The sequence below is a fragment of the Columba livia genome, chromosome 9 (genome assembly GCF_036013475.1).
Source record: "Columba livia isolate bColLiv1 breed racing homer chromosome 9, bColLiv1.pat.W.v2, whole genome shotgun sequence".
Taxonomy (NCBI): Eukaryota; Metazoa; Chordata; class Aves; order Columbiformes; family Columbidae; genus Columba; species Columba livia.
The window spans coordinates 10,890,947-10,917,350 of record NC_088610.1 but is presented as its reverse complement, the minus strand read 5'-3'; the positions used below and the strand labels follow the sequence as shown (position 1 = coordinate 10,917,350).

The 26,404-nt window shown below is 40.1% G+C and overlaps 1 protein-coding gene across 5 annotated transcripts in view; it reads right to left on the bottom strand.

The window, feature by feature from the left end:
• The window catches only part of TBL1XR1 (TBL1X/Y related 1), a 114,619-nt gene that overhangs the window by 62,607 nt on the left and 25,608 nt on the right, over window positions 1-26,404 (bottom strand). For all 5 annotated transcript variants that reach the window (XM_065073805.1, XM_065073806.1, XM_065073803.1 and 2 more), the window contains exon 2: window positions 2,431-2,495. The gene's annotated coding sequence lies outside the window, so the exon portion shown is untranslated. The remainder of the gene's footprint in view (window positions 1-2,430; window positions 2,496-26,404) is intronic.

Below are 26,404 nucleotides of genomic sequence, written 5' to 3'. Positions count from 1 at the left end.
GAGACTGAGGAACAGTTACAGGTGACTGGCAGAATGGGAAGGAGAACTCAGAGCAACTGAACACAGCCGTACTCTCCTTTAACACTATACCACACTATACAAATTATATATCTTTTTTTAAATTGCCAACAACTCCAACATGTTTTTAAGAAGTAACTGATATTTTACCCTATTCCGTTATCAGTTAACATGTCATATATGATGCTAAAAATAAGCATATTTTAATTACCTTTAAAATGGAAAAGTAAAGAAAGAACAAAAGAGGATGCGTAACTTCCGTGTTTTGCCTTTTGGTTTTGTTGTTGGTTGGTGGTTTTTTGAGTACTAAGCAATGAAACTGACAATCATGATTGAAAAAAAAACTGATGGAAAATGCAAGTATAACTTCTCAAGGGAAGCAGAAATGCATTTCTAATTGAAGTGTATGTGTTGAACATGGCTACCAAGTTAATCCAAATACTGTCTGGGAGAAGAACACAAACGGCTCTTTTAAGGTCAACCTCCGGCCCATTCTTGTCTACAAACATCAGAGGGAAAAACAACATAACCCAAACCTACAAAAGCCTTTTTTACTCTAAACTAGAACAAGCTATGATTCCTATGGGTATGATGAAGAATGTGTCTCTTAAGTCTACGTTCAAACTGTTTCAAAGTTAGCTGAGAGATGAATAATCGTTTAAAAATCTCTAGAATAATAAAATATAACAACTTATAGCACAAAAGCAGCCCTTAAAGAAAAGAGTGGGGAGCATTTCACTTCACTACAAAGTAACAGTTGAGTATGTTTTATGATCACTGTAACAACTAGCATGCCCTTGAGACTATGCAATTCTGAATTTCTAATATAATTTGTAGGGGAAAAATTAGGACCAAATGCAGTAACATTTCAAGTATAGTCCCTCCGTATTTAAAATTTTATGAAGTATGAGGACTATGTTAATATGGAATGAGTCATGTTTTTAAGAGAAGCAGTAATACAGACATGTATTTCAAATCATAACTAAAAACATACTCAACTAATACAAAATAAAAAGAAATCAGAGAAGCCTTTTGTTGGGAAAAAAGTTCACAACAACGAAAAGTTTGCACTAATAGAAAAGGCTGAGAGCACTGCTAATTTCAGTTTGGGAAAGTTACAAGACCAGGCCAAGTGACCAGGTAAAACCGACACCATCCCACTCAACAAATCCATGCCCACCAGTAGAAATTCATCCTAAAATCACTATAAACTTTACACATATCAACTCTGAGCTTAAACACCGGTCCATTAAATGAGATACACATTTGGTGTAGATCTTCTGATTTCAGAGTTATACTTGCTTTACTTAGAGCCAAATCTACGCTGCATAACACTTCAGTCCATGATGTCGTCGAGAGTCAACAGAACCATGTACAAGGTTCCAAAGTAAAGCAGTTACATCCAAGCAAACCCTTCTGGAGTGTAGTTTTGCCCCAGGGCAAAGACAGCAGTTGCAAAGGTGTAAGAGAAACTATCATTCATTTCCATATTCTTTAGATCCATACCCACATGCAAACCAAATGAACCCAGCTCAGCTCTCAGATGTCAAAGTGAGTTTCCAAAGCTGGTGGCTAGAAATAGTATCTTTTTAACCTCTGTACTGAGTGCAATGATCTAGAGATGCTTGAAAAACAAAAATCAGGCTGGCACTTTGCATTTATTTCTTAAGGCTAAGGCTGCAATTACCATTCACACAGTACACCTCAACTGTGACAACACAAGATACCAAAACTGCCGAAGAAAGATTATTTGTTCAAAGCTGAAGCAACAAGTTCTGGTCCTTCTCTTCAGACCTCACGTCTGCCTTCCATCAGGACAACTATCAGAAAGCACAGGTAAACCATAAAGACAGCCTGCAAATAAAAACTTCCAGTGGTCTGTGACACTGAGTAACATTCCAGAGATGGGCTGAGATCACATCAACCAAGCCCCTTTCTGTAGGAACCAAGATCTTCATTAGTTTTACGCTGTCAAATGTTCTGAAGCAAAATACACCCGGCACTGTGCAGGTTTTTTATAGGAGAAGCTGTTAGTACCAAAACAAACTGCAGAGAGCACCCACGTGAGGGCAACTGGGGACTCAGCTCAGCTCCAGCTCGCCCCAAACAGGCTTTTGGCCAAAAGAGGAAACAAAACCAGTTACCAACAGGATAAGCTGTGTTATTGGCAAGTCACACTTCTTGCCTCAAAACTAACACGCTTGACTACTTTTCACAAGTTAAAATCCAGATACAACTGTAATATTACTGTCAAACAGAGTAATGGTCTAGATGTTTCTTATAAAATTAAAGCAATCCACTTGTGTACTAAAAAGTAGTTACTCTAAAACCACTGTTTACAATACAAGACAGCTTATGGTCTATCTGCAGGAAGGAACCACACCACCTGCAGTCAGTTCAAAAGGTACTTACCATTGGCAGTGCATTGATATGCAGAAGTTTTCCTTTCACGTGCCTCTTGCCACAGAAGGGTGACGCTGACAAGGAAAGAGACAAAATAGGAAATGTTAGTATTTATTATTTTGAAAACAGTGGTGTTAACAGAATAAAATGTTATCAAGTACGGGCCTTCGCGGCTCTTGCAGCTGCCCTGTTCAAGGAGCTGAGTGTTTCCCATTGAATTTGCACAGGAGCCTGAGCAGCCGCGATCAGACGCAGAAGACGACGCAGAGCCGGGTTTTGCACAGGTCCAGTCACTACTCACCCCACACCAACTGCTCCTGCCGGGAGCTGAAACACAGACCTCGGAACAAATAAGCCCACTGAATGAACAGTTATACCACCAGACCTCTAGGCAGCCGCACCTATTCAGCGGCAGTGTACACAAACCAAACCACCCGTGGATTCAAATCCTGATGTCTGGATTTTGCCTTAGCTCTCCAGAAAAGGCTTTGGGAAGTTAACCAGGCAAAGGAGGCAGCGTACACTATCTTCTGCCCATGCCAGGTTTCTTCTGGAAGTAAACCTCAGCTACCGATTTCTAAACACACCATCAACATTCCAGCGGTTTCACTTCCAAAATGGTTCCAGTCATTGAAAAGCAGTAAAAGAAAAAAAGAAAACAACTGTTTTCCTCACACGTCTTGCACTAAATAACTCCATTCATGTACACACGTGTGCCCATGCACCCAGGTAGTTACCAACCACTGCAGTGACTTCAGTAATTAAAAACAAACAAACAGGTACACAATAGAATTCTTCCTAGTGCAACATTCAAGAGAATTCTTTCCCATCTTCCAAAACCAAAACCAAAAAACAAAAAAAAATCCAAAATATCCACGCTCTCTCCTATATTTTAGTAATTTTCTTTATGTATAAATAATAATTTTGTGCTTCTAACAATAAAACAGTTAACTATCAGCAAACATGTTTTGATGTCCAACTCCATGCACAGTAATATCTATTTTTACTTATTAACAACAAACAGTCTTTATTCACACTAATATCTGTGAGTGGTTGCTCTCCATGCAAATACCTGCCAAACTACTTTTTGTGTTAGGAAATATCTAATAATCCACTCAAAGAGCAAGAAGGACAGACGGACATGGGTGTCTGAAAGCATTATCTGACTATTTTTAGATTAAACTATTTACAAAGCATCTGTACACTGTGTTCAAAAACTTTCACTATGAGTAAAGAATAACTACGGCTTTCAGGGCTCATGATCAACACAAAGTTTTTGTGTACAATTTTCAAGCTCAACCAGTAGGAAATGCCTTATTATAAAGGCAGTTTTGGACCCAGCTGAATAAAAAGAGCTGCAGAAGTTGGGCTTACTTTTCTCTTAGAAAGATCCCACTCCCAAGGCAGACAGAAACGTAACCTTCCCAGTGCAAGCGAGAGGCACTGCAGAGGATGCTGAAGAACGCTGGAATGCTAGGAATTGAAAGAATCTGCGAACACGCTCTTGTTCCCTTGCTTAGTTGTACTGGTGCCACAGAAACTATGTAAATAGGCTGAGGAAAACTCCACTCCTCAAGTGACATGGTTTCCTATGTGGAGCTACTCAGAAAGTTTGTTTTTTCCCCAGCCAGAGCTGCAGACCAGCAGAGAAGAGAAAGCTCTATCACCTGGCTCAGCAGATCCCATAAACAAACAGTACTTGCTTATAACAAGAGTTTTCCTTAAAAATAGAACAGCACACCAACCAGCTGATATTTGCGCTCTTCTTTTGAGAACAGACTAAATCCTTATGCCAGCTGTGTGCGAGAATGGCAGAGAGGGGCTCTGCTGCCCAGTTCTGAGTGCGCCGCTTGGTTTGGGTTATTTCATTTGGGAAGGAACACGGCAAACATAAATAAAAGGATGATTGCACAAACATAAACCATTTCCTTCAACGAAAAAAGGCTTTCCTCAGCATACACTGCCCAAACTGTCTCTTTCCAACACCCTTTTGCCCTTGTGCAATCTTCTGAGTGCTGTACTTAACATCGAAGCCAGAGAGGGAAACCTTTCCGTCTGATCCGTGGAAGAGGCTTCTTGTCCTTCGCTTTATATCTAAACAGGGCAGTGACATGGAAAGAAGCTGGAAGCAAAGACTCAAGAGAGCAGAGAATGAGAAAAGTAAAGGTTCACTGACTCTGCTTCCTTCCTCACTCATATTAATTGGTTGTAGGCTCCAGTTTTAAATAAGAGCGCTTGAAATGACACATAAATACTCAGAAAACTCAGCGATGTCCTTCTTCAGAATCAAGTACTGAGTACAAATGCCCCATCAGCAGCTTTTTTCTTTCCAAATTTATCCTACTGGATTTTGTCATTTTGACGCGTATCTTGAAACAATGCAGGTAGGTGACAGCTATAATTTATTGATTTTAGACAGTGATTTTAGACCTTTATATACCAACCTGTTACAGTAATTTAAACAGGTGACCAGATGTAGTAACAGCTACAGTATATGACACTTAAAAATAATCCACCAGATGGCCTTGAAGTTGATAAAGCACACCTGAGGGAGGCACAACAGCTTGTGCATTGGGATCCTTCCTCTCCGAGAGGCTGGGGCTTCACCACTAATGCCTTCAGCATTGACTGAATAACGCTCCCCTTGACTTGAAAAGAGAACTGGTTTTGCTGCACGGGTACCAACCTGCTCCCACCAGCTTTGCCCACACCAGGTTCTTCTCCCCACGAATGACACACCTGATCCCCGTGTTCCCCCTGCCGTGACACTGAGCCCAAACGCTCGGTACAACACCCAACATCATCATCTCGGGAAGAGCATCCGTCCCGCTGCCGTGCACAACACGGCAGTAACGCCCTAAGGCACAAACTCCCGAGAGCTGCCTGCACACAGAGGTGGAGAAAAGGTCTCTGCAAACAGGCTGTACCAGGCAGGCAGTTCCCACCTGCAGAGCCAAAACTAACACGCCAAACCAGCTACCAAAAAAGCAAATACCAATCCACACTGCCAGACTGATTGGGCTGCTGTTATCAACTGAGTAATAATCGTGTGGTACGAAGACAAAACCACAGATCAAAACAACTATGGCAGCGCACACTGACAAATCTGGTTATAAACACATAGCACAGATGTACAGTAATTATTCCTTACCTGTTTCCCAACATAATCAGTTTAAAACAAGAATTTCTCAAAAGCTACATGCAGAAATGTTTAACCATCATTTATGCTATTTTCTCCTACTCATCCATTACACAAGGAATTACACTGGGTTCACGCTACAGCTAAAACAACATGTTCTGTGTGAGCTTTGAATCGCTTCTATTCCTCATGTGAACTTGTGTGCTCCTGTTTTTCTTCTAATCCTCTTAGGATCACACTGTTTATACTGCTTTCTGAGATTTCGGTGCCATTTGAGCTTTAACAACAAATTTAGTCATTAGATGTTGTGCTTTGTGAATTACAAAAGCCTTCTAAGGACACAGTTTCTTTTCTTCTAAATTCTCCTCTAATATCCTGCTTTTATCTGGATTCACTATCTGGAAAGAGTGTCCCAATCAAAACGGAATTAAAAATAGCTAAATCCTGGATATTCCCTTCAGTAACTAGGCTGCAAAAAACATCAGACAATAGTTTTAAAAGCCTAAATTGAAAACTAATCACTCCATTGAATCCTTCCTTTCATTTGGTTAATAGGCATACACAAAACCAGGGGTGATTCTACCACTGCCGTGCCTGGATCATAAACAGAGAAAATCAAAGTTATTTCTTTTAATCACAGTTCCACAGCGACGTACAGCATTTTAAACAATTCAGTACTTCTACACTAATATCTGCTTTTCAGATCTAACAGAGAAGCTGAACGAAGACAAATAACAACTCAAAAAATCCAAGAGAAACAAATACTTATTGGGGGGGGGAGGAATAATCAGGGCCACACACAAAACATAAAAACTGCCACTACCTGCACCTAGTTGGTAGCAATAGGGTTCCTAGCGACAACCTGCAGCCCCGCTCCCCTCGGGGCGCACAGCACAGGATGGTGCTTGGATGGACCGGGATCACCGACAGCGTTTCACAAGAAGCCTCAACATGGAACACTCGAAGCATCCAAGACCTGCCCAGAGATACATCCACCTGTATTCCTAAACTCTCTCTGAAACAGCTCTTCTCTGCCAATTAAGAAATCTTGATTTCCTGATCTGTGTTATGTCTTTAGGCCTTTATTTCCTCAGAAATATGGAAAAAACCTGATGCAAGCTAACTTTCTGTTTAAAAGAAAAAATGCTTAACATAAATATTCATATCACATCAGCAATATGCTTTGATGTACCAAGCACCTGTATGTCTATGGACGTCTGTGAACCGACTATTAGAACAGGATGTCTAAGGCGATTAAGAATAAGAACTGGGTAAGCAGACAACACTATTCTGGAGAAGAGACCATCCAGATACAGGAACCATTCTTCAAAAGTACACAGAAACAGGATTTACTGCACAGTGAGAAACACGGGAGAAGCCAGACCACAGCAAAAGAACACTGTAGCAGCTATATACAAGTTTAAACACCAATTTCTATAAAAGTCAAAAATGGAAGCAATTACAGAAGATAGCTTATAGCCCACTGAAAGGAAAGGAAGTTAAACTGCTGGAGAGGAAACCATCTTAGCCAGCTCTATTAAAAACACATAACGCACAAGAGTAATCTTGTCAATACCAATTAGCCTGCACTGCTGGGGAAGCAGGGGGGTGAGCTGTGCTGCAGCACGGCCTCGCTTGCAAGGCATTTACATCAAAGTCATTAGTAAGCAACCCGATTCACATAAACTGAAAGTTAAAAGATCCTGGAGAAGGAAGTTAAATCCAGTCTAGACTGGAAAAGAGTATAAACAGCTATTACTCAAAGCACTGAGTGTCACATGAAGGGACTGTGGCCGCTACAACAGTCACCAAATCCCACCTTCCAGACCACTGCAGCGAGAACGGGGTCCACCTGTGTAAAGTCAAGGTAGTTTACAGTTTGTGTTGCATGTTTGTTTCTGAAAATAGTAGACATACTGACTCACTGCTAAGTTTTTGTGGTTTTACTCTAGAACTGAGTTTTAAAATTAAATTCATCATTGCAAGACTCCTTAGCAAAATGACTGAGAATAACAGCCTATCAAACTGGGTCCTCTCAGCAGACTCACTTCAAATTAGAAAGAGAAAAAAAAACCCACCTTGTTTAAAAATAAGTAAATCTGATGTGTACCATTTAAAGGCCACTGAACCAACTCTTAAATTGGCCTCCAATTTAAAGATACGGAACAAAGCTCAAACTATTTTCATTGGAAAAATACCTCTTTCCCTGCTTTCTCTCTCCCTGCTAACACTGTTTGCCTTGCCTGTGTTTCAGATACTCAGGACAAGATATTCTTCTGCTTTGGGATTAACGGTGGCCTTGCAGAAGAACCAGTCCAGATCATGGCACGCATCAGAAATTGTTACAGCGGGGCAAAAGCACAACTGTGTATGTTTCTTGAAGAGCTTAATTTAGTGAATTCATTGACATTTTTTCTCAAATGTGCCATGCTTTGGGAGCTGTGATACACGTTTTAAGTAGATATCACATTTGGAACTGAGCTCAAACTGTTTAAATAAAGAAATCTCCAAAAATAACAAGAGGATGTGGCAATATTATATTATTTTCAACCCTAATGAATGTAACCACCATTCAAGCTCTGTGTTTCAATATCGGCACCACTATCACCTTTACTTTTTTCGGCAACCAGAAGTCAAACAGGACATTATTTCAGAGTAAAAGCTCCATCTACATTTTTGTAGAGCCCAGCTAACCAGCTGCTTGGGCCATTTAGCCAATGCAGTGGGACTCAGGCTCTGCTGCGAGTCGCGGTGTTTGCAGACAGGTTGACGTCAATGGGCTCAAGAAGTCCCATGGTGGCCACTGACCCTGAACACCGTGTACACCCGGTGTTGTTGAAGTTGTGGCTCTCTCACTATCTGAGAACACACTAGGAAGGCTGGTTGCCTTCTCTCTGCCTTCTGCAGGATATGTGCCCTCCCAGCAAGGCATCATGTTTAAAAACAGATGTGTAAAAAAACGTCCTAAAATCCACCTTCCTTGTAACACAGGGTATGTAGAAGTCATAGCGCAGAGTGAAGAACTGCGATCCAAGAACCCTTTTAACACTGCCCTCAAAATTGTGAGTTACTTTTAATACTCGAAAGCACTTAAAAAAAATCCATAGGTATGAAAACATTTTGTTGAAAACTTAAGAGTCAGACCATAGGTCAAAAGTAAAGTTTGTGGTGGAACTCCAGCTCATATAACCCAGATGTTCCTCAGATGCAGCTCCCCTAAAATAAGGTGCTCATAATGCATTCCAGATTCTTCCTAAAATTAGTATTATTATTTTGTGCAAAGCCAGAGAAAAACGTAAGCCTCTCACGCTGCCAAAAAAGGTAACGCTGACTGCCATAACATCAGCCATTAAACATATCAAGGAATCATTTATTTATTTATTTTTAAAAATCCTGCTCATCAAAAGCTGCTGCACTTTTGCTTTCAGTCCCCTCATTTCCCCAGGAATTTTTCAAAACTGAGTGACAGCGCATAGAGCACGTGAGCAGTAGCACGACCCTTCTATAAAAATTCAGTGCCTTGGTCGTATTTTCACATAAACTACCTACAGATTAAGTTCTTTTTTTACAGGTAAAGCCTGTGATTAAGAGGCAGTTTAAGTTCCCCAAGACTAAGCAACACACTAGGAATTTTTCCCTTTTTCAAACTTCTACACCCTACCACCAATAGACAGTACCATCTTTCCTACAAATCCTGCTGCTTCTGCCTCTCCCAGACTCTCGTTTCTCCAATGGGGAATTTTGCAGTATTATATGAGGGCTCTGGCTCACAAGGAGTTAAAAACTACCCGGAGAGGGCTGCTGTTGTTCATGCTCTGGCTGTCCAGCCATCCCTGCTAAAAGGACAACTCATTCTAACACAGCAGCTACTGGACTGTGACAAATTGCAGATGAGGGTATAGGAAAAGAGACTGTGCCACTCATATTAACGTGGAAAGCTTTCCTGCTCCACAAGCAGGTGAAGCCACCCTTGTAGCAGTGGCAAAAAAACCTGGAGGCCAGCAGGACAACGCACTCATTCCCAAATAAGCCGCCTGAAGGCTTTGGTTTAATTGTATTCTCAAGTCACAACCCAGCCAACACCTACCTGCCACTGCATAGGGAGACCTCGGTACCCACCTCCCCACTCCTGGGTGGGCGCTCTCGCCACTTCCTTTCCCCTAAAAATACGAATTAATTGTTTTCTACCCCTCAGCTCCTGAAGCATCTTCCCTGCAGGGACAGAAAAGAACAGACACAGCTCAAGAGAGAAAGAGGGAAGACAACGCTGAAAGGGAAGAAATGCAGGAGCAGCACTGACCTATAGCTCCATCATCAACAGACACCTCGGTTTGTTTCCAAGGGACGTCTGGTGAGTTGGATGATGATGGGTATCCCAGCACAGAAATCTCAGGGCAAACATAGAACGATGTAGTAGGTAATGTGAGTCAAACCAGAAATAACACAGACACTAACTGCATTGAAAAAATATTCTGTTGTCTTTTCAAACCATTTAGATACCAAAGCTGAGTAACTACATTTCTCTGACACACTGATTGAACAGGGAAATACTTGCACCGGTATTATAGGTGGAGGAAGAGACACCAAAATCTGTTCCACAGAATAAGCAGCCTACAGCACAGATAAATATAGCAAAATATTTACTTTAGCAGTATGGCCAAGGAGAATAGTGTTTATTAAATAAATGGATTAAAGTCATTAATCAACAGCAGCATTAGACTAATCTAATCACGCCACTTGTTCTTCACCTATTTTTTTAACAAACAGACCTAAGCATGATCAAGGAAAACAAATATATTTGATTCATCCATGACAGTATGTTCAAAGGATTTGATGAGTAGCAGGAAATGAAGCCATAGTAGAAAGGCCTCATATAAAGACTGTCACTGGGCTTTGATTAACTCATAACCACCTAACAGTGCCCTTATTCAAGTCTGCCATAAACTGTAAAGTGGGGCTTATCCACACGTATACAGTAAAACTGTTAAATGATGTACCTCCCACCCTAGGGTGGTCTATTCTGAAATAAATAAAAGCTTTTTCCAAAAGTGCTGTTCATTATGCTAATTAATATTTCAATTATGTTGGGTTTTCCTACTGCAGGAAAATGTTTCTCCTTATTGCAAATGGGTGCAAAAAACGCAAGCAAACCTCATCTGTTACCAAAATGAGTGGTCAGTATTTTTGTTTCATTGCAAATATTTTCTGTTGAGTTTCCTACAGCCACTGCATATGTATAGCTCAATGCACAGGCTCTTTAAACTGATGTGTTACATGTACAGAACAACACATATTGGGTGTTTATTCCAGAAACAAGTGGAAGCGTTTTAGACAACCTATTACGCCGCTTTGCAAACAGCTACAAAAGAGAAAAAAAATTGCTTCTGTCAGTTCCCCCGCACCTGGCATTCTGCTTCATGCAAGATAAAAGATTTTATCCAAACAAAATGGTAAGAGACCTGAATGAGGCCCAAAGAGTGGCCATGTCAGATCCAGCCAAAGGGCTCCCGGCCCATCACCCTCTCCAGCAGTGACCGAAAGGCAGATGCCCAAAGGAAGAGTGAAAACAGCACCAACGTGATCTAAAACCCTAAATAACCTCCTCGCCTCCAGCTGTTTTCAACTCAGATGACTTTTCAGAGTGCAATTTTGTTTTGGTTTCTGTGTATTTAGTAACCTCAAAGGAATTACTTTCCATTAACTTGTTCAGTCACATCACCATTTAGCATCTGCCTCTTCTGGTAAGCAGTTTTACAGGCCTGCTCCCTGCTCAGAAAAAATAATATCTTGTGTCTTTCTTTACAGCTTTATCTATCTGCCTCTTATTAGCTTGCCATTCCCGGAAAGGAAAAGGAACCTCTGACCTCTCCTCACCCTCGCCATGGCTCTCCTGCCCCCACAGACTGCAATACACCCCGCTCCCACGTCATACCTCTTCCTTTACCAGTCGCCGAACAAAACAGCTACCTGGGCTCTAAACCAAATTTTGGTACAACAACTGCACACTTTGCATGGGATTAACTCAAGTGGCCCATGGTGTTTCCAATCCTCCTGCCCATTCTGATCTTTCTAGTGTTACCATTTTGATAGGGTGGTCGGTAATAGATACATTTCTGTGGACAACTCGTATACCACAAAAAAAAAAATAAAGCATTTAACACATTCTTCTTCAAGGTGTTCATCTAGGAATGTGAAAAGGAGAATTGAGCATCTAACATGGTAAATGTTAAAAATAACGCCATTAAATTTCAAGACTATTTTTGAAAGAGCATCGGCCAATGTGCTCATCAGCATAAGCTCCCACCTACAACAGAACTCAGCTTCTTACATATTGTTTTTTAATTCAGGAAGCTATTAACTTCTAAATCTTATCTCCACAGTAATCTGACTAATACTCTTCTCAGTGTCTCATCTTTTCACTCTTCTTTTTTCTTCTATTCTTCCACAGAGATCTCTGTAAACAGGATTAATAGCAACTTTTTTTCTCTGTAATGGGTATGTCCTAATAGTAACTGTAAAGGATGTGTCAATGCTATCAAGAATTACTTGAATGTAAGCTTTTTTTAAGCTTTTCTGAAGAACTGACACTAAATTCACAGTCTCCAAAAGTATCCCAGAAAAAAGAGAGTTTTGTCAAGCATGTTATTTATCATTTTCAAAATCAGTACAAAAATAAAGCTAGTTACTACCCTCTGCATTAAATGTCTTTCTAATCTCAATGAGAGTCTACCTGCTAACCTGGAAAGCTGGTAATGGATCAGGTCTCAGGTGCATCTAAATAACATTTCTGACCAGGAGAAAAGACACAGCAATTAAACAGGAGCAAAAGTCAAGGGCAATAAAGTATGTAAGTTTTAGAGAAATCTACTGAAGACAGTGTAGCTGGAAACACATTTTAAATAACTAGAAAAACCTCCTCCAAACAAAATAATGCAGCTGAAGAAGAGTCACAAGAAACAGCCTGTGCTATGGGGCTCCTGTTATTTTAAACAAGAGTAGTAAGGACTCTGGAAGGATTAATTCTGCCTAAGGAGACATCTAGTACACAGTGTTTGATCTTACAGAGCTTTTCCCTTTATTTTTTTTATTCTTATCTTGATTGTTTCACACCAGGAATTTGAAATTGGCCGCACTGTGCACTTGTAAATCTCACTGTTCAAACCAGAATAGGCTAAAGATAGGATTTCACCGTTTGGGAATTTCATTTACGGAAATCTGCCTCGGCGGCTGCCTGCCGAATTCTCCACCACTGATGTCAGGACTTTGTGAAAAGGGTGAGTTTGAGGCTTTTTTTAAAGAAAAAGAAGCCAATTCGTATTTATCAATGCGCTCTACTAGACTGATCAGAGAAAGTAACAAAGACTCGAGTCCGTTAGCCTTGGCCTTTGGGAAAAAAACTTCTTTAAACATCCAACTTGTGAAAGACAGAAAATTTACCCACATTTTAAGATACGCTAGATAGCAACCATCACTGAAATTATTTGCTCTTTACATGTTTTTTGCTGCTCTTATACAGATTTAATAAAGCATCCACAGATTAGCCTGGGTTTATTTTTTAAAAAGAGAGTCATGAATGTCTATAAATTAAAGGCAGCTATGCCTCTATTTTCAGTTTGAATACACAAATACACAAATACATAGCTCTTTTTATTGAACAAGCTGCAGTCCTGTACATTTTGCTGCTTTCCTCTGTGGTCATGCTAACACACGCTCTTTAACCAAGGAAACAACTGACAAATGCTCGGGTGAGGAATATCAAACAAACACGTTTGTCAAAAATACTCCACCCAGCAGAAGTATTTCCCCTCAGTGTCAGCGATGTCAAATATTGGGGTCTGGTTCGTCTCCAAGCAGAAGAGACTGGAGATGTTATTTTAGTCACACCTAGTCAAGGGTTTTCTTCCCTTCTTTTTTTAAGCACGCTTTTTGAGCGTGCTTTTTCGCCATGCTTTTCAAACTCAGCAGCGGACTTTAAAATGGACCAATGTGATGTATTTAGCACTATCTAATAGATATGCAGAACTTATACAGCCCTGTGTAATAAATGCATATGAACTTGATAAATGTAATATAAATGCAATGAACTTGACAGCCCAATAATGATGTATCTTGCATCAGCCCACAAGTAACAATCTAGGTTTACAAGCTACTGCACTTTTAGAAGACTGTTTACCAGATCAGATAAAAACAAGGTTCAATATATATATATATATATATATATATATATATATATATATATATATATATATATATATATAGTTGCATGACACTGTAGAGCTGCAATCATTTATCAGACTTCTTCTTCTGTCTTATCATACTTAACAGTGCCTATGGAACAAGAAAAACCTTGGAATTACAAAAATGTCTCAAACACGAGCACTTCTGACCCATTTAACACCTAGCAATTTATTTTACACTAACTTTACCCAGAACAGAGGCATACTGCCACTAGACTGATTTTGCCACCTGTTCAGAGAAGTCCCATTTGGCCCTCCTGGACCGTACACGTGGCAGGCTGGTTGTGCACACCACACACCCTGACTCTCCCCCTTCCACAAAAATGAAAGGGATGCTGTTTTGCGAGAGACGTTTGTAGACTGATCGAGCCAAGTTTAAGAGCAACTAGTGCTATTTGTTCTTTTGTCAAGTGAAGATATTTTCCTTGTGGCATTGTTAACTAAATAATTGTTAATGCAATGATTCAGAACACGTTACTAGTCTTATATTTTTCTTCATAATAATATTCTCCTGTGAAGTATTACAGTAAAAATAAATAAATGAATGTAGTTACATATTTAAGCCTGCATAGGAAGAGTTAATTTTTACTACTTCAGTATGTAAAGAGTTTATTACAAAACTCTTAAGTGACTGGGACAATTGCCAGTCCTCAAAATGACACATGCCAAACACTCTTACCAAATTTTGAAGATACTGGCTCCACGGACCAGCCACAGACCACCATAGGGCAAAGATGAGTGTGGCTGCAGGCAACCAGCCACGGTGAAGTGCAAAGATTTCACTCCACAGAAGCAACAATAGCATTAAGTGTTAGTGATACACTTATGAAAGTGATGTACAAAGCCTCCCATCACCGCATAAAATTCTGCTGTTCCAGCACACACTATATAGCCACAAGCAGTAAGATGATAAAACGGATGTGAATTCTAGCAACATGGCACAATGAAACTCAGTATATGCACATATATGATGGGAAACATAAGTAGAGGTTTATTTCTTGGCTTGCAGTTTCAGCTTCAGGATTCAGCTTTTCACTTTTGTTAGCACATAATATCATTGCAAATAGGGGAATTTGATTTCACATGTAACTCTCCATATAAAAATCTCTCAGGTGACATATTTTAGGAAGAGAGATGTATTTGCAAAATATTAAAGGCAACTTTTGCATTTCTTTTGACTAACAAACCAGAAAGATGCAACTGAGGATCCAAACAGCCTGCTCATCCTTAGTTCCTAGAAGGCTTGGCCTGGTGAGGTCGTTTCACCAGCCATACCTGAGGCACTCCACCCAAACCCTCCTGTGGGCTTTTCTTTGTCTTTTCAATTAACCATTTCTCACTGCTGACTATGAACTAATAATGATATAAATCAAGTTGAAAGGGGAGACATCTCCTAGGCCTCCCAACAGATAGCTCCAGCGCTGCCCTTGCCATTGCCCCACCAGCTGCATAAAATCACCAAGATTTGCATGGATTTCACTATGGCTACTCACAATTTGGATGTACACAGGAGTTCTACCAATACACTCCTCACCAAGGAAAGGTACGGGTGCTGCCTGAGGTAAGCAGCTGCGTTATTCACGGGGAGAGAGACCCAAAAAGGCAGAATTGAGAAACAGTGATGCAGCAAACTTAAAAACTCTTGTAACAATACAGAACGTCACCTTTTATGCTATCAGTATTAATTACGTTTAGAATTAACAAAGATTAAAATACAAACCCTACAGATACCACACAATAAATTTTAAACACCACTGTTTATTGTTTCAACCAACTAGACCAAACCAAGAATAAACGATGGTTCCTACAGAGAACTGGAGCAGCACAGGCCGGCTCCGCGGTCGGGCTGCAGCTCCTGCCCCGCGCCACCGCCGCACCGGGAACTGCGGCACGAGGGGAACAGGAGAGGGAACACCACAGAAGCACTTCTGTTTCTTGTTTTAGAGAGTAATCTTTCATCTTTGCCAAAAATTCCTATTGAAAAAAAAAGCAGCTTCTGTTGCTCTTAATTGGAATTCTTTGCTCTGTGTTGACAACAACAAAACCCCACTGCAGCATCTTTGGTATGTGCACTGACTATTACTCTCTTAAGAAACCAAAGCTTTTGCAATGATATAGTTTGTCTTGGATCATATAATTTTAAGGTTGAGATTAAAAGACATTGGTTGATATCAACTAGATACAAAAGGGAGAAATCCAGAAATCTCACAGATGCCCTAAAACACCTGGCTGAGTTGGACAGAGGGTCCACATGCTCTGACACATTTCTGGTGGAAGCTCCTTGATGGAAAGGCTGCATTGAGTCACACTGGAGATCCTTCAAGCATAGATCCTTCAGAGCTCAGGAACACAACAGCACTTCGCAGGATACGACACATCACTAGTGTCATTTTCCATAGAGTAACTTACAGATTGCTAGAGACAAGCAGGCAAAAATAATTCACAACCCTCTCTCTGATGTCTTTGAAAAGCAATGATGGTCGGAGTACAACCCAATATCAAACCATTTACAGGTGCAGAAGTTAAAATTGGTATTTCAGACTGACCCAAAACCACACACGGAGGCAATGAATTCAGGAAAGCCCTACCTGGTGCTGTTGGCAATGCTTTACACACTGGGACCGCTGACCCGCGCTAGTCCAAGGCTGTGGTGTAGGCCTGGCAGAGCTGAGCCCCAGGGCAGCAGGAGCAGCACCACTGGGGCTGGGCTGTTCTCTAAAGACGTACCACCCGTTAAAGTTGAGTTTAAGTTTTCATTACAAACTCAATTTAAAATTTTGGCAACCTATACCTAAATCTGCTTTAAGCCACTATAATTATTTTAGACAAATGAAATATTCCAGTAATACATTAAGTTTTAAAGCAAGCTAAACCACTGATGGAACTACTGGAAATCATAGGCATAGCATTCAAAAAGAGCATTTATTAGAAGTGTTAAGTGGAAAGCTTTTCCAGTGGCACAGAAATTATTTTTAATACCCCAACCAGTTCGTATTCAACTAGATTCAGTACTTTGTACATTCAAGGATGAGAAGTTTATCCACCAATTATTAGGGGTCAAACCCCCCAAATTCTGAAATCTGAAGAACAAAATCATTTTACTACTTACAAAACAGTATTTTTATCCTAGTTTTAAATGCAAGAGTTTTCATAAATAGTCACTCCTTACCAGTATACTGCAACCATAAAAACAAGTGAATATTTTGTGCATTAGATACCCACTTTCACCTAAATACAGTTTGACACAGTAAATAAGAAACACACTATTATCAGCTTGCAACTTCATAAAAAGTCATGAAAACTTAGCCTTCATTTATACAGATTAAGTTATGTGATTTAACAAAAGCAAAGTTGTAAATCTGCCTGATTAGCAAAAGAAATACCAGTTTTACTACAACAACTCAACACTAGTAACAAATCAAACATTTTAATAGATTGCAGCACAGTTATTTTCTTGACAAAATTTGATTTCTCTAAATCCAAAGTAAAATTACAATCAATTACTTGAAACAAGGGCTTCTGCATGTTGATTACATTGTTTTCACTTTGATCCACCCTGGGCCTAGCAGACATTTCTTGTGGTATTAAGCACTGAAAGATAAACATTAAGGCTTGAAAGAACTCCTTAAAGAAACATCTACAATAATCCTCGATACTCAAAGAGCGGTCCAATACTTGCAAAAGAAAAAGACTTTAAGTAGGGTCAGGAAGGCACACTGCAATAGGTTGTTGCTCTATTTCTGGATACAAGTCATTGAAAACTGATCCAAGGAAAACCCTGGCAGGACATACCCACATCTTGAGGTGGTCAGGGCTCCTTCAGAGGGGAAACAGCGAGTGGAACACAAATCACTAAGGAAGTTTAGCTACTCTGTTTTAACAGCCAAGCGACAGATCAGGAGCTCTAAGATGCTGATTTTATAGAAAACTCTAACTTTTATGCTGCTGAACAAAATATAATTTATATAGTGATGGCATCTATTACAATTATTTGTACTGTGATGGCACCAGGCTCACAACTGTGAATAAAAGCCCGGATGTGCTAAGCAAAGATAGTAATAAAATATAGCTGTAGTTTAAGGATAAAGGCAAATTCTGCAGAGAGATGTAACCCAAGGAGCACAGAGCTGCCCCAGTGCAGCGAAGGGGGCAGCAGGAGGGGCAAGGGGAGCTGGGACTGACATTGAAAAAGAGGGAGATTCGTAATATCCTCTATGTGTTCATCTTCACACCTGTGGAAATCAAATCAGCACTTGGAAGAAAAAGTGCAGGCACTGAACAACGCACAGCACCAGCAGATTGCATTCTACAGTTCTCAGGTGTTGGAATTGTTCCTTTCTCCCGTCCTGATAAAGTACTGCTTTCTAAATGAATTTTAATATGTATCAGATTGACAAATATCAACAATTTATAAGCCTTATCTATTTTGCAATAGTAAATTTTTGCAGCCTTATTTCTACCGATTTTATGAACGCACCACGTATCACAACATTAGAAATACAGAGGTCAATATATAGGCATCACCAATAATTAAAAGATGCAGTCATCTTCTTCAGGTTTTTTCTAAGTTCAGCTTTGTCATGTAATTCTAGTCCAGCAAACATTCAATAGTTAAATAAAACACAAAATTGTATCTGGACTATAGTAATTACATTGAGAAAGGAGAATAAGAGGGCACTTGCCACATAAAATCACCGTCTTAACCGCACCCGCAATTTTTTCGTATTCAGTAAGGATTCCAAACTAATCTTTTTTACTTGACATCTGTAATTCATATGCAGCGGTGCCACACTTGCTCTTGCTCCTGCAGGCAACAACTCCCCAAAAGTTCACTTCAGTTATCATAAAATCTCAACTCATCAACAATTAACTGGTGCATCTCATCCAGAAGTCTCTTTGCAGTTCCTCCTCTGTATCCCTCCTGGAACATCAGTAAGAAACATCAATGACTAGATCAAGGGGACTCATTTTCTGTACAATGTCAGAAAAACAATTACGCTGCTGCCATTTGCATGGTGGCAAATAAGGAACCAATAATAATATAAAATCTATACATTACAAGAAACCTCACAAACACCCTTCTAAATTTAGGTTTCACTCTCTTACATACTTCAAAATGTAAAGGACCCTGGCAGATCAATACAACCCATAAAATGCTAGCTGCAGAAATCAACACTTTATTGGTTTGTTGTTGTTGTTTCGGTTTGGCTGGGGTTTTGCTGTTGTTTGCGTGTTTGGTTTCGATGTTTGTTTTTTAGTATAGTAAATTGTATGGTACCAAACACCGAGATAAACCAAGTGGATCTTCATACAAGAAACAAAAGAGGTTGTAAATCAAGCATTTCTAAATCTCTTATATCTTCAAATAGGGAATGCAATGAAAAGAATCAATGCTAGAGAAATTATTTTCTAGTAGGCATTCTGACGATTTATCTCTGGGTGTCCCCCCCCCACTTTCTTAATTTTTAAAGAGCAGTCTGAAAATTCACTTTGCTTTAAGCATCACTGGTTGGGGATGCCAAAAGGGTAGGTACAACCCTTTTGCTAGTTTTGGAAGGATTTTACTTATAGTAACTTTAAAAATCTCCAAGCTGGTAGCACCAAACTCTCAGATCATTCCTGGCTTGGAGACATCGGGGATTCACATTCTGCCAAGTCATTCCCTCTGTGAAGCAACTGAGCTCAGACACTGGAGTCCTCAGCCCAATGTGCATAAAAGGATCCGGCAGGACAGGACTGGCATCTAACTGCCACTCTGGCTCCATCGACTTGTCGGATTCACTTCTATTCAGTTCAGTGCCCGAGAAATTTCCAAACAAGGCAGAATGAATCTGCCAAACCCTGATGTACATGCACACCACAAGGACACTAACTGGACTGTCTCTAAGAATGGGATACCACTTGGGAAAGCTAAGGAAACAACTCATTAGAGCACCAGGATAAAATCCTTCTCTCCTAGAACACTGCTGTGTCATGCAATAGAAAATGCTATTAAACAAAAATGTTTGACTGCAAACAAACATGGATAATGAAAAAAACCCCATATCTTGCAGTTCAGAGACAACATAAATTACCACATACAGACAACTTGTATGCTAAAAGGGCAGGGGGCTTGTTGCCCCACAAAAATAAAGCAGCAAATGCAGAAAGACTGTTACTGACTATCTTTGATTTTAGCAATACAAATTTAAAGTAATCCCAAATTGAGGATGTAATTGCCAAAAGAAAGAAGCAAACAACACAGAAAAAAAAAATAATCAAGACCGGAGAAAGATTAAAGACACCTGCTATCACAAGAATAGAAATGAGATCTCTAGAAGCCCTGAAGGACTCCTTATGGAAAAGAAACAAGGAAAGCTACAAAAACACCCAAGAAAGCGATCATTACTGATTTGATCATTTTGGCACACAAACAGAGATGTGCTAGAGATGGTAGAGAATGCCAACGGGAACAGAAAGGGGGATATCCTGTATTCATCCTGCCTGTGCCACACCAGACGCATTAATAGATGCATTCCCCGTCCTGCATCCAAACCCCTGCAACGTGCTGGTCCTGCGGCAGCTCCATCACTCATGTTTCACTGCTACACTGCTCCAGGGAAACAAAGTCACAGCAGGTAAACACCTTTGTGAGACTGATGCATCAGCTTCTGAGAGATTTGCAATGACTGCACCACTGATGGCTCCAGCCCAAGTCAGCAGCACTTGTTTATTCAGAGCAGAAATGCACCGTGTCAGAACAGAGCCCAGGTTTCACCGGGCTTTTCCGCTCTGACCAGAGCTGTTTATGCCATCCTCCCCCTCGCCCATTCACGCTGCACAGTCCTTCAGTTGCCTCTCTGAAACATTACATTCCCAATACACCGGCTGATCAAACACACCGAATGCGCCACTGACTTCCACAAATTAAATAGGTATCTCTGAGACCAAACAGTTTCTGTAACAGTTTTACTTACAGACCTTAAAATTTCCATAGAAAGAAGATCCTATTTGATGTTTGAATGCTCTACTGTAGGTATCTGAGATACGGGGTAAATATTGTTTTAAAACAAGCAGAAATTCCATATGTTCCTATGTGTTCGCAAGATGATCTAAACCAGTGAGAAATTCTAAGGAGATGACTTTAATTTTGTTCATTCACCCCCTGCATCTATAATTCCAGCTCCCTGAGTCCATGCAGGAAAACCAGAAGAGCCGCTGCGTAGGGATTGAGAGAGCGCACATTATTTAATAACCAGAAACTACATATGAGAGACATTTCTAGTTTTATTTTTAGCACAATGTATCTGTTGGTCAAGACTGTATTTGAACACTGAGAGGAATGTAATGGGAAATTTACTTTAAGCATGGAGTTCTAGCAGGTCATAAAGATTGAATCATTATCCTCCTTGGACAGTAATTGGCAATAAGAATACATGTTCTTCTCTTAGTTTTTGTTTCGTTGATGAGTTGTGAGGAAAGAGGAATGCTGCTCATCCAACACGTTGTTTATATAATATTCATCTTTCCTTAACTCTTCTTCTTATGTAAAGTGCAAATGCTGATGATCAATTATTTTTGCAATCATAATTCAAGCTGAAATTTTACACTTTGTAAACACATTATCATGACCACCACAATATCCATTTGAAAAATTCCAGTTGCAGCAACCCATACAAACGAACGCACTGCATCAGACTTACAGTAAAACTCTGTTCTAACTAGACATACAAGGTTTTTTCCATAATAGTAAAATGAATCAAGCGCAAATATACGCCGAGCATTTTCCTATGCAGTGTACATATGCACACATCAATACACAAAAACATTCATGCACTTGCTTTAAATATTAAATAAAAAGTATTTATACTTATCTCTAACAAGAAGTTATTTCAAATATTAGATTTTATGTTTTTAAAATTAAATTTTCAGATAAGATAGAGAAGTCAAAGGAGAGCTGCTGTCACTTTTGTAGGAACATTTCCTGTGAACTTTATGAGGTTGACAACAAGAACCCGGTTTTCCCAAAGCAACTGGTAGATATTTCGGAGCAATCTACTACAGAACACCCTCACACTTAGTGGGTGGCTTAATACATCCAAAATGTAAGTCTATAATGAAATAAAAATTTGCAAAATTCAGTATAGACTTCTTATGAGAACACCTAATGCACATGCAATTGGGGTGTAACACATATACTGAGCTGCATTTCACTGGTAAACCATAACTTTTCAAATCAATGTTTCACAAAAATGCTTCGTAAATAGTTTGACATTTAACACTGCAAATAATAGTATAAGACTAAACGGAAAAAGTGCGTCTGCTACTGAAGGAGGTGGATGCTTTAGCAACAGCAGATGGAGATAAGGCTGAGGGTCATATCAGGGATCGTTTGATAGAACCTGACCCATGGACCAGACAGGCTGTGTGCCCAAGGGTGCAGAGGGCAGCAAGGCCACTGTCATGTTAGAAGGCTCCTGGAGATTGAGGGGTCCTCGATGACCACAGAAAGGCAGATCTTGTGCCATCTTCAAAAAACAAGGGAGAACAGCAGAGACTATTGCCCCGATATAACAAGTCTTGACATCGCCTGCCACAATATTCACATATCCAGGCTGGGATGGTGCCATCTGGATGAGAGACCACCAGATGGGTAGAAACCTGGTTGGACGGTTGGTTTCCATGGGCAGTTGTTAACGTGTTCTTCAGTTATCGACCCAGAGGCCAGTGATGCGTGGGTTACTACAGCCACCTGGCCCATCCAACATCTCTATCAATGACCTGGAGAAGGACGGCGAGTGCACTCTCACCCAGTCTGTAGATGACACCAGTTGGGGGAAACTGGTCACTACGCTTGAGGGCAGGGACCAGGAACCCACGGCAATCCAGCGAGGACAAGCCCGGAGAGCTGCTCTGGGGCGAAGAGCCCTCACAGCACCATTGTGCTCGCTGGCCACCTTATCTCACAGAGGTTTAGTCTGTCTATTTGCTGCCTATAGAGTCTTTGACTTTGAAACCTTAATAACAGTATTTCAGCAGTTCTTTTAGAAAATAAAGTAGCCCTGGTAGAAATCAGGATGCCGGCACATCCTGCTAGTTGAAGATTTTTTGTTTCCAAAATGTACACTCTGCCTTCAGAGCCAGTGCAGAGCCTTCAGAAAAATAACTCAAAATTGTGATTCCTCGGCCTATATTTAAGCCACGATTGGCACTTTAAGAGGCACTTTCTACAGTAATGCAAAAGTAAACACTATGTGCATGAAAAAGTGCCACATGGTGAATGCAATGAGCATCTATGCTCATTTTCCAAAGGAGATAATTTAATTTTTATTTAACTCTGATTCCTTACCACACACGTTAAAAATCAAGCATTTGCAAAGTCCCGTAACCGTAAGCCACTATTTGAATTTTCATTAATACAGTACTTAACATGCAAAACCAAATTAATTTATTTCCACATGCAAAGATCTGAAGGTGTCAGAGACAGCGCATGCTCACACACACTTGGAACGCAGCAAACTGTCACAAATTTACTGTAAAAACTGTATACTGGGCATATGTAATAGGCAATTTGTGAACGCATAATTGCTATTTCTAACCCAAACCAAAGCAAATCCATCCAAGAAACATGTTCATATAAACACATTATTTTATATATATATATGTATATATGCATACACTTCAATATTTTATATAGAAGCACATTTTGAAAGCATGAAAAACAAAGCGTACTGAGGACATAAAGAGTCCTGCCTCATTTCCCCTAGGTGCAAGGCAAGCTAAGCTCGTGTGCCCACACTGCAACCAACGTCCCCCCCGAGTTATCTTCTGCCGGGAAACAGGACAGCAGCTGCACAAAGACAAAGTTCGAGGCTAAACCGTGAGCATCCAGAGAGAAGGAAAAGAGGCCAGAAACTTTAACGTGAATGTCTCCCCAAGCCTGAACAGCAGCCCTACCTTCAACCCATCCCACCATGCTAATATTCCGTGCTAATATAATGTTATAACGTTCATCATACGAGCATATTGAACTGACATATTTCAATTGTACGAGCACAAGGCTTCTAACATTTACATAGATAAAAACCAAGTACATAATTGTTAAAATGCATTCTCTTAAAAACTAATGTTTAAGCCACAACTTTAGATTAAAGTAATTTAGTTTGGCAGGGGGATGTTTACAATATTCTTTTGAAATACCTGCAAAATTCGTCTCTTTTCTCTTTAGCTATATATCTGCTTAGTGTAAAATTTCTTCCCACAGTAAAACTCTATCTCCTAACATAAGAAATTAAAAGATATCATAAACATTCACAAATTAAGGTTTCAAAAAATAACCTATGACATGTACCTGAACAATACTTGGCAGACGACAACATACCCTCATATAATTATCACTTTGGAAGAAAAAAGGTTTACTAAAGCATATATTTGGGATATTAACTGAAAAGCTGACATAGACCATCATTCAATTTCCATTGCTCTTCAATAGAAATCCTCTTAACTAAACCTGAACCATCAGAACATCTACTTAAACAATCACGAAGAAAGGCAAGACCATTTTACTTCTTGAAGTCTCAGTGTACATTCCAGGGCTCCTTATACTTTAAGCAAATAGCAATAAAAAAAAAAAAAAAAAGGCATTCTTCTTTTGAAAATGTTTTTGTAGGCTTAGAGACTGAGATTGTACATCTTCAAAATGCTCAAGTACATACACACACAAGATGAAAAATGTCAGTGCCACTCATTAAAACCCCCACACTTTTTAACTGGTCTATAGGCCTTTAAATAGACTATAGATTTAACTAGGTTATATCTAAATTGTGTGATTCTGTGTAGCACTTCTAAAACGTGGCCTATTCCATCCATCCGTACAACTGAAGTTCTGATCCAGACTTTCATTATCTCATGCCTCAGCCTATGCTGGGCCTGGCAAAAGCAAGTTTTTACCCCTCTCGGATCCATGTAGGATCCTTCTGAGAAGATCATTATCTTTTGTCTTGCCACATCTCTCTGTACTCCTTCACCAGCTTCCCTTTCTAATACCTCAAACATAACACACTTACCAGGCTTCTCTTTTCATAGCCAAGAAGGGTCTTTGCTCTTTGCTTATCACAGATTTGGTACCAAAGAGCTAACGTCAGCTACCTCCAGACGGCTAACGATGCACTTGATATATTTTCAAATGAGCATCAGCATGCTTCCTCACACAGTGCTCATTACGAGAGGTGCTCCCCAATTCACAAGCCTCCTTTGAATCCCTTTTAAAAAGTCTCCTCTTCCATGTTAGCTACAAAAACTGTGTGTTCAGTAGCTCCAGGTGAATTTTTCTTCCGTGAATATATATAACAGCTTTCTGAATTCACATAAAGTTCTAGAATTACCATGTTCTGAAGCAAATAATTCTGCAGGAATATTCTAGGAAAAAGTACTGTGTTTATTTTGGCCATAACTTTCTAGTTTCACTTGATGCCTTCTGTTTTTGCATTAGAGTTACAACAATCACTCCCTGATTGCCTTCACCATAACACTCCTGATTTTACAAACCTCTCCCATCACCTCAGTTGTTGCTGGGATCCTCCCACCCAAACTAGAGACTACTCATCTGTTTAATTAAACTCTTCCACTGCTGATTCTGACTGCAGAGATGACCTTACTTGTGAATCCCAGCAGATACTTCACAAAGTTTCAAGCAAAAAGACATCAGCTTGTCTTCCTGTTAGCAGGACACGCTTCTGGAATTCTACCTCTAAGACATAAGATGCTGAGTCCAGCGTACAAAGAAAGGTCAGCACTATTAATTCCTGCTGCCAGGAAAAGAGAGAGGCTCCATATTGCCCATGGCAGCAGAAGGGAAAGGACAGCGAGGGATACTGAAGACTGTAAAATCCTCCCTCGGCTGTTATGGTTATTCAGTCTCCACACCTTGTCTTACTGCCGTGAAAAAAGATTTCCATTTTCTCTCAAGGGTTGCACTTTGCTGAGGATGACAAGGTAGCTGTGACGAACCAGAAACCTGCAGGGAAGCCACAGACCTGGTTACCACGCACGTTGGCAGCAGCTCTAATGCAACCATTGTTAGAGTCCAATCTGCCTCCTGGTCCAACTCCTTGTTCTGCAAGAGCAGGAAAAAAGTCATCAAGTTCCTGCTACAGGCAGCAAAAAGGAATAGCTGCACAAGAAAGTTCAACATGCATGTCTCCATTGATTCACTAGATGAGCAACCTCCCCACAATACACACAGCACCCTAATATTTTTAGGTCAGGAAATCCATTTTCGGTGCAGATTTGAAGCTGACTGAGACACAGGTTAATGAGATTCTCTAGTACTGGTTTTCTTTCCTTTAAGCATAAACCTGTAAGAACTTTGGTAAACACATTGAAAGGTTTCATGGTTTCACTACTCTATGGTTAAATAATTTTATATCCTTTCCTGAGACGTCTCACATCTGTTTAAAGAACTCTTGCTTCCTGAGTCACAGATATTTCCAAAGCCCCAGCCACACTCGACCACTGTTATTTTTCAGTCTCTAAAAGAAGCAAGATATTCTATAATAATTAACTATAGCATTAGGGAAAATAAAATCCATGCTGCCTCACTAAGTTAACATTGCACATCCAATAAAAA